This window comes from Coptis chinensis, chromosome 9 (assembly GCF_015680905.1).
Source record: "Coptis chinensis isolate HL-2020 chromosome 9, ASM1568090v1, whole genome shotgun sequence".
NCBI classification, from domain to species: Eukaryota; Viridiplantae; Streptophyta; class Magnoliopsida; order Ranunculales; family Ranunculaceae; genus Coptis; species Coptis chinensis.
In genome coordinates, this window is record NC_141464.1 from 58,780,452 (window position 1) to 58,797,442 (window position 16,991).

Sequence of the window (16,991 nt, forward strand, 5' to 3'; positions counted from 1 at the left end):
TGGAGTTTGAGACTCCCCCACTATAAAAACAATGGTGGTGGCGCGGTGGTGGTGCGGCAGTTCAAATTTCTTGGATTTTTGGTGGTTTTCGGTGGTTTAAATTGTTTGAAATTGGTGTGGGAGAGGTTTGGAGAAGATTTGAAATTGATTTGAACTTTGGGTGTGGGTGTTTTTTTTTTTTTTTTGGTTAGGGTTTAAAGCTTGTTAATGGCAGTGGCGGAAATGGAAATCGCGAACTGTTGGTTTGAAGGAAAGGGGCGCACGTGCATGGCGCGTGCGCACGAAATTAGGCCCAAGCCTAATTTGATTTTTTGATTTTTGTCGAGTTTTTGCGCAACTTCAAACTAAAATTACCGCTTTGTTACCGATCCAATTTTTGCAAATGAGCTATGGAAATGATCAGGAGAGAATTTCCAATCCAATGATCCATAAAACACTCTATTCCGACCGTGGATGACATATAAGAAGATGGAAAACACCTCAAAGTGCGTGCATGACGTAAGTTATGTGAACGAATGAACTCTAATTTCATAGATAATGTAACCCGAATCGAAATACGACCTAAACAACACAAATGGAAAGTTGAACAATCCAAGATGGAAAACGAACACCCCACCCCCAAACAAATTTTGGCAACGAAGTTTAGAAAATTTGTTTTAAAAGCGGGTCTTTTAAAGTCAGATTCCCGAGACTTCCTAAATTACTATTTTTATGATTTTAACAATTTTTATTTTTTATGAATAAGATTTAATATAAGAAAAACAAGAAGGCAATAAATGCATAATTCACACCATGGAAGAACATGACTCAAAATCCGAGAAAACATGCAAGAGTAGAAAACGTGAATTATGTTAACCGTGGACTTAGGATCCGGTACTTACAGCCACACAGTCCATAAGGAGGGCCCGGTTACCTGAATGGTGCACTTACCAATATATGGAATTGAAAGGAAGTACACCAACCAACAAAGGTCAGTCCTCATAGACAGGGTCCTATAAAAGGACTTCCTCTACATCGGGGGACAATAGCTCGTGAAAATGTTTCAACAGTTGGCCATTGACTTGAAAGGTACTGTTGTCCTTGGTATTTACCAAGGTGATTTCCCCATGAGGGGTGACTTTAGTAATCAGAAAAGGACCAGACCAACGGGTTTTTAATTTCCCTGGAAAAATATGTAGACGGGAGTTGTAAAGCAAGACTTTTTGACCTACCACAAACTTTTTGCGCAAGATTTGCTTATCATGAACATGTTTCATGTTAGCTTTATAATCCTTCGTGAGATCATAAGAATCGCTACGGATTTCTTCAAGCTCATTCAATTGCAACTTGAGCTTGACACCCGCCTCATCAAAATTGAAGTTAAGACTTTTTATAACCCACATAGCACGGTGCTCCAATTCAACGGGCAAATGACAAGGTTTCCCAAATACAAGTCTAAAGGGAGACATACCTATAGGAGTTTTGAAAGCAGTCCTATATGCCCATAAGGCATCAGATAGACGCTTTGACCAGTCTTTTCTATCATGATTTGCAGTTGTTTCTAAGATCTTTTTGATTTCCCTATTAGAAACTTCTACTTGTCCGCTAGTTTGTGGATGATACGGAGTTGCTACTTTATGTGTAACTCCATACTTTTTCACTAAAGAAGCAACAACTCTATTGCAAAAATGTGTTCCACCATCACTAATGATGGCTTTAGGAATGCCAAATCGACAGAAAATGTACTCCTTAACAAAAAACACAACTGTCTTATGGTCATTGCTACGGCAAGTCATGGCCTCTATCCATATGTCAAAAATTTCTACCACCATGATTGGATTTAATGGCATCATATTACGCTTCGTGATTCGCTCAAGTTGTTGGCAACGAACATAAGTCTTGCAATGCACTTGGGCATCTTTAAAAAGGGTAGGCCAATAAAACCCACATTAAAGAATTTTAGAAGCTGTTTTCATACCACTAAAATGGCCACTACACTCTTTGTCATGGCAGAATGATAGAACCTCATTATATTCCTACTGGGGAATACAACGACGAATAATCTGATCCGCACAATAATAGACAACAGAGTTTAGAAAATTTGTTTTAAACATGGGTCTTTTAAAGTCAGATTCCCGAGACTTACTAGATTACTATTTTTATGATTTTAAATTTTTTTTACTTTTTATGCATGATATTTACTATAAGAAAAATGAAAAGCAATAAAGACATAATTCACACCATAGAGGAACATGACTCAAAAACCAAGAAAACATGCAAGAGTGGAAAATGGGAATTATGTCAAACATGGACTTAAGATCCGGTACTTACAGCCACACACTCCATAGGGAGGGCCCGATTACCTGAATGGTGCACTTATCAATATATCGAAGTAAAAGGAAGTACACCAAGCAACAAAGGTCAGTCCTCATAGACAGGGTCCTGTAAAAGGACTTCTTCCACATCATGGAATATTAGCTCGTGAAAATGTTTTAACCATTGGCCATTGACTTAAAAGGTACTGTTGTCCTTGGGATTTACCAAGGTGATTGCCCCGTAAGGGGGTGACTTGAAGAACTTAAAAGGACCAGACCAATGGGCTTTTAATTTCCCTGGAAAAGTATGTAGACGGGAGTTGTAAAGCAAGACCTTTTGACCTACCACAAACTTTTTGCGCAAGATTTGCTTATCATGAACACGTTTCATGTTAGCTTTATAATCCTTCGTGAGATCATAAGAATCGCTAAGGATTTCTTCAAGCTCATTCAATTGCAACTTGTGCTTGACACCCGCGTCATCAAAATTAAAGTTAAGGTTTTTTATAACCCACATAGCACGGTGCTCCAATTCAACGGGCAAATGACAAGGTTTCCCAAATACAAGTCTAAAGGGAGACATACCTATAGGAGTTTTGAAAGCAGTCCTTATATGCCCATAAGGCATCAGATAGACGTTTTGACCAGTCTTTCCTATCAAGATTTGCAATTATTTCTAAGATCTTTTTGATTTCCCTATTAGAAACTTCTACTTGTCTGCTAGTTTGTGGATGATACAGAGTTGCTACCTTATATATAACTCCATACTTTTTCACAAGAGATGCAACAACTCTGTTGCAAAAATGTGTTCCACCATCACTAATGATGGCTTTGGGAATGCCAAATTGATAGAAAATATGCTCTTTAACAAAAAATACAACTGTCTTATGGTCATTGCTACGGCAAGCCATGGCCTCTATCCATTTAGACACGTAGTCCACGGCAACTAGAATATAAATGAAACCGTGGGAAACTGGAAAGGGACCCATGAAATCAATGCCCCATATGTCAAATATTTCTACCACCATGATTGGATTTAATAGCATCATATTACGCTTTGTGATTCGCCCAAGTTGTTGGCAACGAACACACATCTTGCAATGCACTTGGGCATCTTTAAAGAGAGTAGGCCAATAAAACCCACATTAAAGAATTTTAGCAGCTATTTTCATACCACTAAAATGGCCACCACACTCTTTGTCATGGCAGAATGAGAGAACCTCATTATATTCTCATTAGGGAATACAACGACGAATAATCTGATCCGCACAATACTTGAAAAGGTAGGGCTTATCCCAGTAGTATAGCTTAACTCTGGCCAAGAACTTCTTACGTTCATTTCTTGACCAATCATAAGGAATAACATCAGACGCTAAATAATTCACAATGTTAGCATACCATGGTGCGGAAAAAATAGCATACAGATGCTCATTAGGAAAAGAGTCCGGTATGGACTCAGAATCACTATCATTGTCATTTGTAAGTCTAGATAAGTGGTCGGCAACTACGTTTTCGACTCCTCTTTTGTCCTTTATTTCTAATGTGAACTCTTGCAGGAGAAGAATCCATCGGATTAATCTCTGCTTAGCATCCTTCTTTGCGAGAAGGTACCTAAAGGTTGCATGGTCAGTGTAAACTAGAGTCTTAGAACCAACCAAATAAGGACGAAACTTATCTAAAGCATAAACGACAGCTAAGAATTCTTTTTCAGTAGTTGTATAATACCTTTGAGCATCGTTTAGAGTTTTACTAGCATAATAAATAACAGTGGACTTATTATCTAGTTTACGTCCCCAAGACAAAGACCAACTGCATAATCACTAGCATCACACATGAGTTCGAAAGGTTTAGACCAATCGAGAGGCTGTATAATGGGTGCAGAAGTTAAGGCGTCTTTTAAAGTTTCAAAAGCCTGTTTACAGTTAAAATTAAAATCAAAGATGGCATCCTTTTAAAAGCAGATTAGTTAATGGCCAAGCTATTTTCGAAAAATCTTTGATAAAGCGCCTATAAAACCTGTATGGCCTAGAAAGGCTCTAATATCACGGACAGTCCGTGGTATAGGTAGAGTCGCTATCTTATCTAGTTTGGCCTTATCTACTTCAATGCCATCACTAGATACAATGTGACCTAGTACTATGCCTTTTTTCACCATGAAATGACATTTTTGCTAATTTAAAACCATACTCTTCTCTTCACACCGTGTCAAAACCTTAGATAGGTTAGACAGGCAGTCCGTGAAAGAGTCTCCATAGATAGAAAAATCATCCAAAAATACTTCCATGAAATGCTCTACCATGTCACTAAATATATGAAACATACACCGCTGGAAGGTACCAGGAGCATTACAAAGGCCAAAAGGCATTTGTTTATAGGCGTATGTTCCAAAAGGACATGTGAAGGCAGTCTTTTCTTGGTCATCAATATCAATAATAATTTGGAAATAGCCAGAGTAGCCATCCAAAAAACAATAAAAAGTATGACCAGCTAGGCGTTCAAGCATCTGATCTATAAATGGTAAAGGAAAATGATCATTTCGTGTCATGGCATTTAAATGTCTGTAATCAATACAGATCCTCCATTTCATAGGACCATGCATGGCAATATATTCACCCTTGGCATTACGTACCATGGTAATCCCTGATTTCATTGGAACTACATGAATGGGACTTACCCATTCGCTATCAGAGATTGGGTAATATGATACCCGCATCGAGTAACCGTAAGACTTCTTCCCTTACCACCTCTTTCATGGCAGGGTTCAAACGACGTTGAGGTTTGTGAGAAGTCTTTGCGTTATCTTCCAAATGGATACGATGAGTGCATACATTAGGGTCAATTCCTTTAATGTCGGCTAGGGACCAACCAATCGCAGAACGATATTCCCTAATCACCCTGATCAAACGTGTCTCTTCCTCCTTAGATAACAGAGAAGATATTATTACTAGATGACTACCATCCGGATCAAGTTGAATATACTTTAACTCAGGAGGAAGAGTTTTAAGCATCGGGGTGGAAGGAATATCGATAAATGCTTCTGGAGGGTCCTCATCTTGAGTAATGAATACTTGCTTAGGCAGCATGTCTTCAAACTCTGTAGATAGAGCAACAAAAGGGTCTACGATTTGTGTAGACTCGAAGATAGTGTTTACTTCCTCTAAGTAGGAGTCATCGACAAAATCTGAACTTCCAAAAGAAAGGAATTTATGCATATGGTTTTCTGGAAATGTGTTATTAAAGTAATCTTGAGCTAAGCTCTAGATCATGCTAACCTCCCCATCTACAGTCGAATCTGGTAACTGTTTCATCATTTATAAAACATTTACCTAAACAGAAAGATGGCCAAAAGACAAGGACATCGAACCATCGCGGCAATTTATAAGCGCGTTGGTAGTTGCCAAGAAGGGACGCCCTAAGATGATCGGGACAGAGTCGTTAATGACTTCTGTATCGAGGATAACAAAATCAGCAGGATAGTAGAAATCCTAGACCTTAACAAGCATGTTTTCAACCACACCCTTAGGGTACTTAATAGATCGATCCGCTAATTGTAATGTCATTTTAGTAGGTTGCATCTCTTGTAGACCTATTTGTTTGTATAGATAATACGGGAGTAAGTTAACACTCGCCCCTAGGTCTAGTAAAGTGGTCGTCGTGTGAGAATCTCCTAAGGTACATTATACAGTAGGATGACCAGAGTCCTTGTACTTAACGATTCCATTATGTTCTAATAAAGTTGGAAACTATTTAGTTAGAAAGGCGTCTTTAGGAATATTAGTCTTACGCCTAGTAGTGCACAACTTTTTAAGAAACTTAACGTGGTGAGGTAATTTTTTAATTGCTTCGAGAAAGGGTAGGTTTATCGTTAGATTTTTGAAAACTTTCCTAATCTCATCGAAGTTTGTATGCCTGTTTAACATAGCTAATTTCTGGGGAAGCGGTGGATCAACTGGGTGTCTAACCTTTGCTTTCTGTTTCTTTGGTTGGGGTTTAACTGGTACCTCTACAGGGGTAGGCTCTTCAGTTATCATTTCGGTATCTAGTGTAATATTTGGTGTAGGGGCTACTGGTGGGGTAACTATAGGCATAGTTACATTGTTATCAACCACTCTCCCAGAACGGAAAGTGGTGATGACATTTAACTCACCTACGTTTTCATTTTTGTTACTAGTATTACCGTTTACCTCAAAGGCTGTGTTTGTTGTTTTAGGATTAGTTATTGCTTGACCTGGAAACACACCTTTGGGTTGTACTTTCTCTTGAGCTAACTGCTGTAAGGAACGTTGGATGGCTTGTAAAATCTGTTGTTAAGATTGCATAAAGGCGTCAAAACGATCCGGTTGTGGAGTAGTATTTGCTACTGATTGTGTGACAGGAACTATATCACGTTGATTATTAATGGGTGGATTTTGGTAGTTATTATTTACCGGAGCAATACCTCTATTAGCATTATAATTATTATTGTTATAATTATTATAATTACCCTGACCTTGTGCTTGTCACGGTGGGGCTTGGTTATAATTGTTTGCTTGCCTAACATTTTGATTATTAAACCCTGGAGGTGTTACTTGTTGATTATTCCTCCAACTGAAGTTGGGGTGTTGTCTCCAACGTTAAGAATAGGATAACCATTAATTGAGCAAACGTTATCTTGTTGTGATGTTTGTTGTTCATAAGCGAGAGGACAATAGGAGTCGGGATGCTCTGGACTCAAACAGAAATTACATGGATTCGAGTTGACATTCATGATGGGAATAGGCTTTTGTTGAACAGAAATAGCCTTTACCTTTTTAGTGAGAGATTCGATTAAATTTTTAAGTTCAAGACCGGGTTTCATCTCAAACATACCGGCATCCTTAACTGTTGTAGAAGAACTAGCGGAACGGAAAAAATCATCACTACCCCCCAGTTATTATTACGCTTAGTTTAATCTCCTAAGAATTTATAAGCCTCAGAGGCTCCCTTACTTAGGAAACTACCCCCATTCATTATGCCAAGGACTTCTTTATGGTGGTGTAAAAGTCTTTTGAAAAAGGCACGAACTAACGTGTCTTTCGTGAGGTTATAGTGTGGACACTCTATAAAAAGATCGGTGAAACGATTCCAAGCCTCTGAAAATGATTCATGAGGATTCTGTCAAAAGAAATGAATCTTGGAAACCATTTCATCAGTCTTCAGTGGTAGGTAAAAGTATTCCATAAATAGTTGAACAAGTTTAGCCCACGAGTCCACAGAATTAGGCGCTTGGGCAGTTAACCAAGACGCCGCCTTATCGGCTAAGGTGAAAGGAAACACCCTCAGTTTAATTTGTTCAGCACCCATCGTAGGATGGTGGAATGTAGTAAAGACATGGTCAATCCTATGCATGTGCAGATAAGGTTTTTCATGGTCTAACCCATGAAAAACGGGTAACAAATTAAATATATTTGGGGGAATTCGAAAATTCCCCACTGGGTCTGATAGAACGATGCAAGATTTAGGGCTATCGTTCAAGGCTTTGTAAAAGTCAGAGAGAGGAGACTCTCTTTCTTCAGCCATTATTTCAGGTGGTGTGTGTGGTATATTAGCTAGAGGTGTAGTGAGTGGTATACTAGAAAGACGTGTTTGTTGACATTGCCGGTTGATTACGTTAGGCGTTTTTCTTCGGCCTGACCTTAATCTCATGCAAGGCTAAGACCAATCTTAACGAAATAGAACAACACTCCAAACAATCGTGATATGCTAGTATGAACCTCTAACAGGAGATGCGAGGTGTGGAAGAAAAGAGTACCTGAATGCCTTCTTGCTTCGTTTATGAATAGTGTCTTGTATACGCGTGCTTAGTGTATATAACAAGTTAGAACACTGAAAACCTTGAAGAAATGGAATTTTGAAACAAACCTGTGGAAATTGGGCAGTTTCAGCAGAGGGCGCGGGTCGCGCTCAAAATAGGCCTAGATAGGGCGCAGGTTGCGCTCAAGTCCAACTCGAACTCCAGGCGCTTCAGCGCGGGGGGCGCTCGAACTTAGCCTTGGTAGGGCACGGGTTGCGCTCAGGGAAAAACTCAAGGTCCAGGCGCTTCAGCGCAGGGGCCTCTCGAGTTTTGCCTTGGCAAGGCGTGGGTCGCGCTCAGCTAAAAACTGGAGTTCCAGGCGTATGGGCGCGGGTGGCGCTCCAATTTAGGCTGCCTAGGGCGCAGGTCGCACTTCGTGTAATTCTGCGAGGAAAATTTCAATGCTGAAATGGACAACCACAGTTAGAAACAAACAAGGGTGGGTGGGTTATGGGACTTTGGAAAACTAACAATTCTAAAGAATACAATGCTAAAGGGAACTAAGATGGCAGCGGCGCCATTTGATAAACGTAAAAATGATATATTCTACTCACGAATAAATGATAAAATTCAAACGGAAGTAGAACTAAAACTTATACGAATACTATTTCTCAAAGATTTATTTACTCTCGAATCTATCGAAATAGAGTGGAGTAAAAGATTCGTTCCACTCCTAGTTTTTTAGCATTCAAAGTTTTCTACAACTATCAGTCTATCCAAAGTCATTGAGAGTAATGGTGGGAATTATACTTCAATGCAAATTCAAATACTAAACAAAATACGATAACGAAATGACGGAAATGCTAAATTGATACTAGATAAAGAATTAGGGGGGGATTGATTCCACCTTGAATCCAACTTAATAAACTTGCATAGATTGTTGTAATCAAATTCTTACATTCTTACAATAAGAATTGGTTGTTCTAATCCCTAATCATTCATGACAATCTCTACCAAATAATAACTAGCATGTGAGGAAGTTCTATCCATTCTCATGGCGAATCAACTACCTTCTAGAGTGGAATAGACTCTTATAATGATTCTACACTACACAATCAAATTTTCATCAAGGCTTCATCAAACCCCTCTAATGGAGGTTTAGCCTTGATTCATAAAACTATCATTTCTCATGGAATTCAAACAAGACATAATGTAAAGATTATAACTTTACTATATCGATCTACTCAAGAATTCAATTCTAAATTAAACAACTAAGAAATGAATAACAACTAATAATTGAATTTAAAGCTAAGTACTTTAATAAATCAAATAAGAAATTATGAAGAATTAACTATTTTATTGATCTAATGAATAATAAAACAATTGATTCAATATACTAAACTAAAACAAAGTATACAAACTAATTAATTTAATTAAATCCCAAAAATCTAGATCTAAAACTATCTCTAATGGCTACCTTCTATTCTAACCTAAGTATCTCTTAAGAGATAAGTCTTGTGTGTGGAAATAGAGGAGACCAAATCCACATTTTCGTGCATGGGCTAAGGATCCATGTTTTGGGCTGGAAAATCGAGCCCAAACTCAATCTCTTCAGTCCACAGGGCCCTTTTCAGCTGGATCTGACTTCAGCAAGTTTTTTGTCCACTTATTTTCCTTTGATTGAGTCAAGATTTAGACCATTGGAAAGCTCTTTCCGAGCCGGTCATTTTGACATAAGGTAGGCATAATTCTGAGGCTCGAGTCCAAAGATACGGTCTTCGGAAGTTCTACTGACTTTTATGTGCTGTTTTTGCCCGCGTTGACTCTGACTTTTCAGCTTCTGACCGGGCTTTACAAATGTTTTTTCTCCTTGAATCTTGGCCTTTAATTACAGAACTTCTAAGCAACTAACCCTTGCTCCTTTATCTCGCCAAAGTGGCACATTTCTGCACATAATTGACTTCAATTCCTAAAATATATAAAAACACGTAATCAGCATTAACTCTTATTTATTACTCGCATAATTGGTCTAAAAGTATTATTATTAAGGGGTTAAAACTACAGTTTTGGGCTCTTATCAACTGTTCAAGAAGAACTAGAGGAGCGGGGGATATCGTTACTACCCCCCCAGTTATTATTACGCTTTGTTTGATCTTCTAAAAACCTATAAGCCTCTGAGGCTCCTTTACTGAGGAAACTACCCTCATTCATTATATCAAGGACCTCTTTATGGTGGTGTAAAAGTCCCTTGAAAAAGGCACGAACTAACGTGTCTTTCGTAAGGTTATGATGTGGACACTCTATAAGAAGATCGATAAGTGGAACGATTCCAAGCCTCTAAAAAGGATTCATGAGGATTCTGGTGGAAAAAATGAATCTTGGAAAGCATTTCATCTATCTTCAATGGTGGGTAAAAATGTTCCATAAACAATTAAACAAGTTTGGCCCAAAAGTCCACAAAATTAGGCGCTTAGGCAGTTAACCAAGACGCCGCCTTGTCGGCTAGGTTGAAAGAAAACACCCTCAGTTTAATTTGTTCCACACCTACCGTAGGATGATGGAATGTGGTAAGAACTTGTTCAATTCTACGCATATGCTGATAAGATTTTTCATGGTCTAAACCATCAAAAACTGGTAACAAATTAAATATAGGGTGAACTAGTATTACCCCCCCCCCCCCACTAGATGGGAAATTAGGGTCTCCCCCCTAAATACACACAAAAAAAAGTCAAAGTGGGTTGACCAAAAAACTTTTGTGTGTATTTAGGGGGGAGACCCTAATTTCCCATCTAGTGGGGGGGGCGGGGGTAATTCTAGTTAACCCTTAAATATATTCGGGGGGATTCTGAAATCCCCCACTGGGTCTGCAAGAACGATACAAGATTTTGGGCTATCGTTCAAGGCTTTGTAAAAGTTAGAGAGAGGAGACTCTCTTTCTTCAGCCATTATTTCAGGTGTAGTGATATTTTAGGTGTAGTGATATTAGCAGATTTACGTTAACTAACTATCTATGCGTAAACACAAATAATCAATTAACTAAATAAGTACTTAAATCAATATTCATACTCTCAATTCATTATACAATATAGATAGTCAGGATTCGTTCTACTCTTAATCTATCAAGACTAAACGAATTCAATTAATCAAACACAAGGAAACAATAGTGAGAACAATGAGAGTAATGTTGTGATTTATTTAAACTAAAACTAATTATAAATTAAACTAATTTAACTAAGCAATTAAAAGGTGAATTTAATGAATTGGAAGAACATAGAGGAAGGATTAATCCATCTATGTGAAACTATGATTATTCTAACTAGTTTCTCATGTTTTAATCTTAGCCTTTATTAATCTACACAAGGTAAAACAACAAAAGCCATAATTTATTATTGATCCCTAACCAATCCTAGCAATCTCTGAACTAAGATATGATTAGCATAAGAGAAATTCTCCTCCACAAATCTTTTTGTGGAGTTTCTTTTCTCTAGTTCAACTTCTATAATCTCCATCTCTAGACAACTATAAAACTTGAACTTGAAGCACAATAAGACAATAAGAAAACTAAAGAAGAACAATCATAACCCTCACATAGACTTCATAAAACTCCTCTAATAGAGTTTTTAGCCTAGTTTCATTGGGTTCATTAACAATAAGCAATAATAATAAGACATAATTAAATTAAACTAAACTTGATTAAAATAACTTGAATTCGAATTTGAAGATTGAAATATAAACTAAGTATTTATTTCTAAGATTCAAAACTTGTTCTAACAACTAATTAGATTAATCTATATAAACTAATTTAATGAATTAAAACTATGTATTTGGATCATTTACTAATTCAAACTAACTAGAAAACTAATTGACTAAGTAAAAAAAAACTAAGTTTAAAACTATCTTTCTAATCTAGATCTAACTTAAGAGCTAAGTCTTTGTTTGTTAAATGGAGGAGACCAGATCCACAAAATCGTGCATGGGCTGAGGAGCCAAAACCTCAGTACTTCAGTCCACAAAAGGATTTTCAGCTGGATTTGATGTCAACAGCCTTTTCATCCACTTTTGTTCCTCTGATTAGGTCAAGGCTGGGACCATTGGAAATCTCTTTCCAAGCCGGTCGTTTTGACATAAGGTACGCCCAGTTCCGAGGTTTGAGTCCAAAGATACGGCCTTCGAAAGTTCTACTGACTTTTGTGTGCTGTTTCTACCCGCGTTGACTTTGACTTTTCAGCTTTGACCGAGCTTTAAAAAGGCTTTTTCTTCTTGAATGTTGGCATTTTATCATAGAACTTCTTAGCAACCAACCCTTGCTCCTTTATCTCGCAAAAGGGGCGCATTTCTGAACATATTTGACTCCAATGCTTGAAATACATAAGAACATGATAACAATACTAACTCTTACTTATTAATCACATAATTGGTCAAAAGTGATATTGTTAAAGTGGTTAAAACTACAGTTTTGGGCTCTTATCATGTAGTGTGTGGTATACTAGATAGGTGTGTGTGTTGACGTTCAAGATAGATTACGTTAATCATTTTTTCTCTACCTGACCTTAATCTCATGCAAGGTTAAATCCAATATTGAAGAAACACAACAACAGTCAAAACAAGCCTGATATGCTAGTATAAATCCTCTAACAGGAGATGCGAGGAGTGGAAGAAAGAAGTACATGAATGCCTCCTTGCTTTGCTTATGAATAGCGTCTTGTATACACGAGATCAGTGTATTTAACAAGTTAGAAACACTGAATAACTTGAAGAAATGGAAATTTGTACTAACCTGTGAAAATCAGGCTGTTCAGAAGAGGGCGCGTGGCGTGCTCAGATTTTACCTTTCAAGGGCGCGGGTCGCGCTCTTGCCTGACTCGATGTCCAGGCACTTTAGTGCGGGGTGCGCTCTGAATATGCCTTGGAGGGGCGCAGGGCGCGCTCTTGCCTTGGACGATGTCCAGGCACTTTGGCGCCGGGTGCGCTAGGAAAATAGGCCAATGTGGCGCGGGGCGCGCTCAGTGTATTTCTTTGAAAAAAAAATTAGTTCTGAAGCAAACAACCACAATTAGAACCAAACAAGGGTGGGTAGGTTTAATGGGACTTTGGTAGGATTAACACTACTAAGGGAAATGTAACTAAACACAACTAAGATGGCAGCGGCGCCATTTAATTGATAAAAGGAAAAATGCTAGTTTTACCTATGAATAAGTGATGAAATTCAAATGTAAGTAAACTAGAACTATTTTCATGCTTATAAATCAAAGTTATCTACTCTCGTTATCAATGCAATATATTAGAGTAGAGAATTTGTTCCACTCCTAGTCGTTTAGATGTGAAGTTTCCTAGTTCGTGTAAGCTAACAAAGTCGTGAAAGTAATGGAATTGAATTTAACTATGATGGTGAATTAACTAATCAAGATGTGATAAATGAAATGACGGCAATCCAATACTAAATTGACAATGTGAGAATGAATTAGGGGAATTTGATTCCACCTTGATTCGACTTAATAAACTAACATAGAACACATTGTAATCCTAATCTTTACATTTTCACGTAAAGGTTGGGTATTTCTAATCCCCAATTATTCATGGTAATCTCTACCAACTAATAACTAGCATGTAAAGCAATCAAACCCATTCTCATGGTGAACTAATTACTTTCTAGGGTAAAATAGAACATTACAACCAATTTTATGCTAATACAATCAAGTTTCATCAAGGCTTCCTTAAACCTCTCTAATGGAGGTTTAGCCTTGAGTCATTAAACTATTATTAATGGAATAGGAACAATAAAAAGAAGACATTATGGAAGAAATGATAATTACTTTATTAATCTAATTTAACAATAGTATAATGATTCGAAATGAATTAAAACTGAATCTAAAACTAAGATTATGAATAACTAATTATCAATTTAAGACAAACTAAATCTATGAATTAAGTATTGAATTAGAAACTAAACTTGAAATATAAACTAAGTATTGATTCTAAAAACTAATTCTTGTTCTAACCACTAATTTCTTGATAACTAACTAGATAAAAACTAAGTTTTGGAATGTAAAACTAATTCTTATTTATAAAACTAAATACTGATTCTACAAACTCATTCCTTTATCTAAAAACTAATTTCTGGAATGTAAAAAATAATTCTATGAATTATCTCTAAGTTAAAGCTAAGTAGCTTAAGAGCTAAGTCTTAGTATCTTTATATAGAAGAGGCTAGATCCACAATTTCGTGCATGGGCTAAGGAGCCATATTTTGGGACCGAAAATCGAGCCCAAAACCTCATTACTTCAGTCCACAAAGGGGTTTTCTGCTGGAAATGACTTCAACAGCTTTTTCGTCTACTTATGCTTCTCTGATTGGGTCAAGATTTAGACCATTAGAAAGCTCTTTCCAAGTCGGTCATTTTGACATAAGGTATGCCCAATTCCGAGGTCTGAGTCCAAAGATACGGCCTTCAGAAGTTCTGCTGACTTTTATACGCTATTTCTGCCCGCGTTTACTTTGACTTTTCAGCTTTGACCGGGCTTTAAAAATGTTTTTTCTCCTTGAATCTTGGCCTTTAATCATAGAAATTCTTAGCAACCAACCTTTTCTCCTTTATCTCACAAAAGGGACACATTTCTGCACATATTCGACTCCAATGCCTGAAATACATAAGAACACGATAACAGTACTAACTCTTACTTATTAATCACATAATTGGTCGAAAAGCAATATTGTTAAGGGGTTAAAACTACAGTTTTGGGCTCTTATCAATTTACAAAAATTTGTTCCAACTTTGGATCCCTGATTGAAAAATCAAAGATAAACCTAACAAAATGGGAGGAATTCAAGGTAAATCCGGTTTATTGTCACAATGACTGTCTGGAAAATAGAGATCGCCTTTAGAGCATTTTGCATTTATTCTTGCTTGAATAATACTTCGAGTGCAGGATATGGGAATAAGCCATTAAAGTTATTGTTTTCTTGGAGGCCCATTCTTTCTGGTATAAGCCCCTTAACTCCTCTTGAAATCTTGCTCATAGAATTGGCAATCGAATATTATACTCCTGTCGACATACATTAAATATAGGCTCTTTTTAAATACAGATCATATAACTTTTGCACTATCCAAAATATTTATGTGTTAATCTGGTGATTCAGAAGGGATACTGGTATTGAATAGGCGTGAGGTTTCAGAAGTCGAGTATTCGATTGTGACAATCTTGCTCATAGAATTGTAGAATTAGCAATCGAATACTATACCTCCTAGAAAATGTATTCACACTATTTTGTAGCCATTATTACTCAAAACAACTTTGCTTGCTTCATTCCATCACATATTACGGAGGGGTATTTCTAAGTTTTCACTTAAGAAATCCAAGTTTTTATATTCTTCTTTATGAGAAATTTTTCTCCATAGCGTATGGTCATGACCTGTCTATGTTTTTAATTTAATTGCACAATTGAAGAGAGTGAGGGTAATAATCATAGATGATGGTGCATAACTCAGGTTCAGACTATGCCCCAGAGCACCTCCTCAAGTAAAGGCTTACATAGCCGCTTGATTGACGATTACAGTCAAAAAACCAGCCATGGCATATATAATGACTAATGACCACATATAATTACCAGTGCCATTGGATGGCAATATGAAACCAAAAGCCTTCATTGTTACGTACCCTTGAATAGACTTCATAGATTTATGTGGCACTTTAACGCTCTCAGCCATCATAGATTTCTAGGCATTTTATTTACCTCTCCTATAGAACAAGGACAGTAGGAATAATTCATAAGTTTATCTTAGTAGCAATCAACTAAAACTAATGGGAAGACATAACAGTCTGTGACTCCTGCAGTCAATTTCCTTCGTATGAAGCCATTGAACTATTCATATTAGTTAAACTATTCATATTAGTAAGTTAATACCAAACAGTGCATTGCAGTCAGAATTTTATGCTGCAGAACTAGCGACAAGGCTTGCACATTGGCTAGGACTGCAACAAGTACACCTATTTGGAGACATTCAATGTGTCACTAAAGCCTTAATTAACTGGAGGAACTACTGTAGTGAGATTGGTGTGAGTTACTCAAACACTGCAGGAAGAACATTCCAGCAGCTAAAATATACATGGGCAGCAATAGGCTTCGCTTGAAAAGAAAGGAGCAATAGGTGGTTTAAGAACAGTGCCTCTACGTCGCAATGATATATAGATATCTACATCAATTCCATCCAGAAAAGAAAATGTTCTCGGCAAGGTAATGTTTTTCGTTGTTTCTTTCGAGCTATATACGTTTATTAATTATGTAATAAAAAATTAAATATGATTAGAATATACTTATTCAAAGTTTGTAATGGAGAATACAGAAACAAGTATGGAAGAATTATAAACCATTGAGAACAGTAGCCAACAATATTAGGAAGCACTCAGGACTCAAGAAGACATATGTAAAGTGACATAACTAAACAAAGATGTTATCTATAGTTTGTTACATAGTGTTACATAGATGCGATGGCTGTCGGCTTAGATCGAGATGGTAGACAATATGTTGCATAACTTTGGAAAAATAATTGAATGGTTACAAGTATTTTATTCTAGAACATTTAAGCTTTGTTTGCCTTTCTCTTCTATGATAGTAGGACTATACATCTTTACTAGACTTTAGTTCTAACTCTTTGTATAATACCTTCCCATTCAACTCGGTAATTTTGAAAGCATGCGCGCAAGTTTCACATATAGCGACCGTCCAACTCAGTATTTGTGAGACTTCATCTTTACGGTGGTTGGTGAGTAGCTACTAGATATAGACAATTCAATCCTTCCTTCTTTATGAATTTGTCAGGGATGATCTTAATGTTTTATTATTGTTTGCTTGTTAAAGGATATGTTGAATAGGGAAATGATTGTCGGCCTTATGGTATGTTCTATAGGGTGCTACCTATTGTAAAGCGGAAGAAGAGGGAGAATGG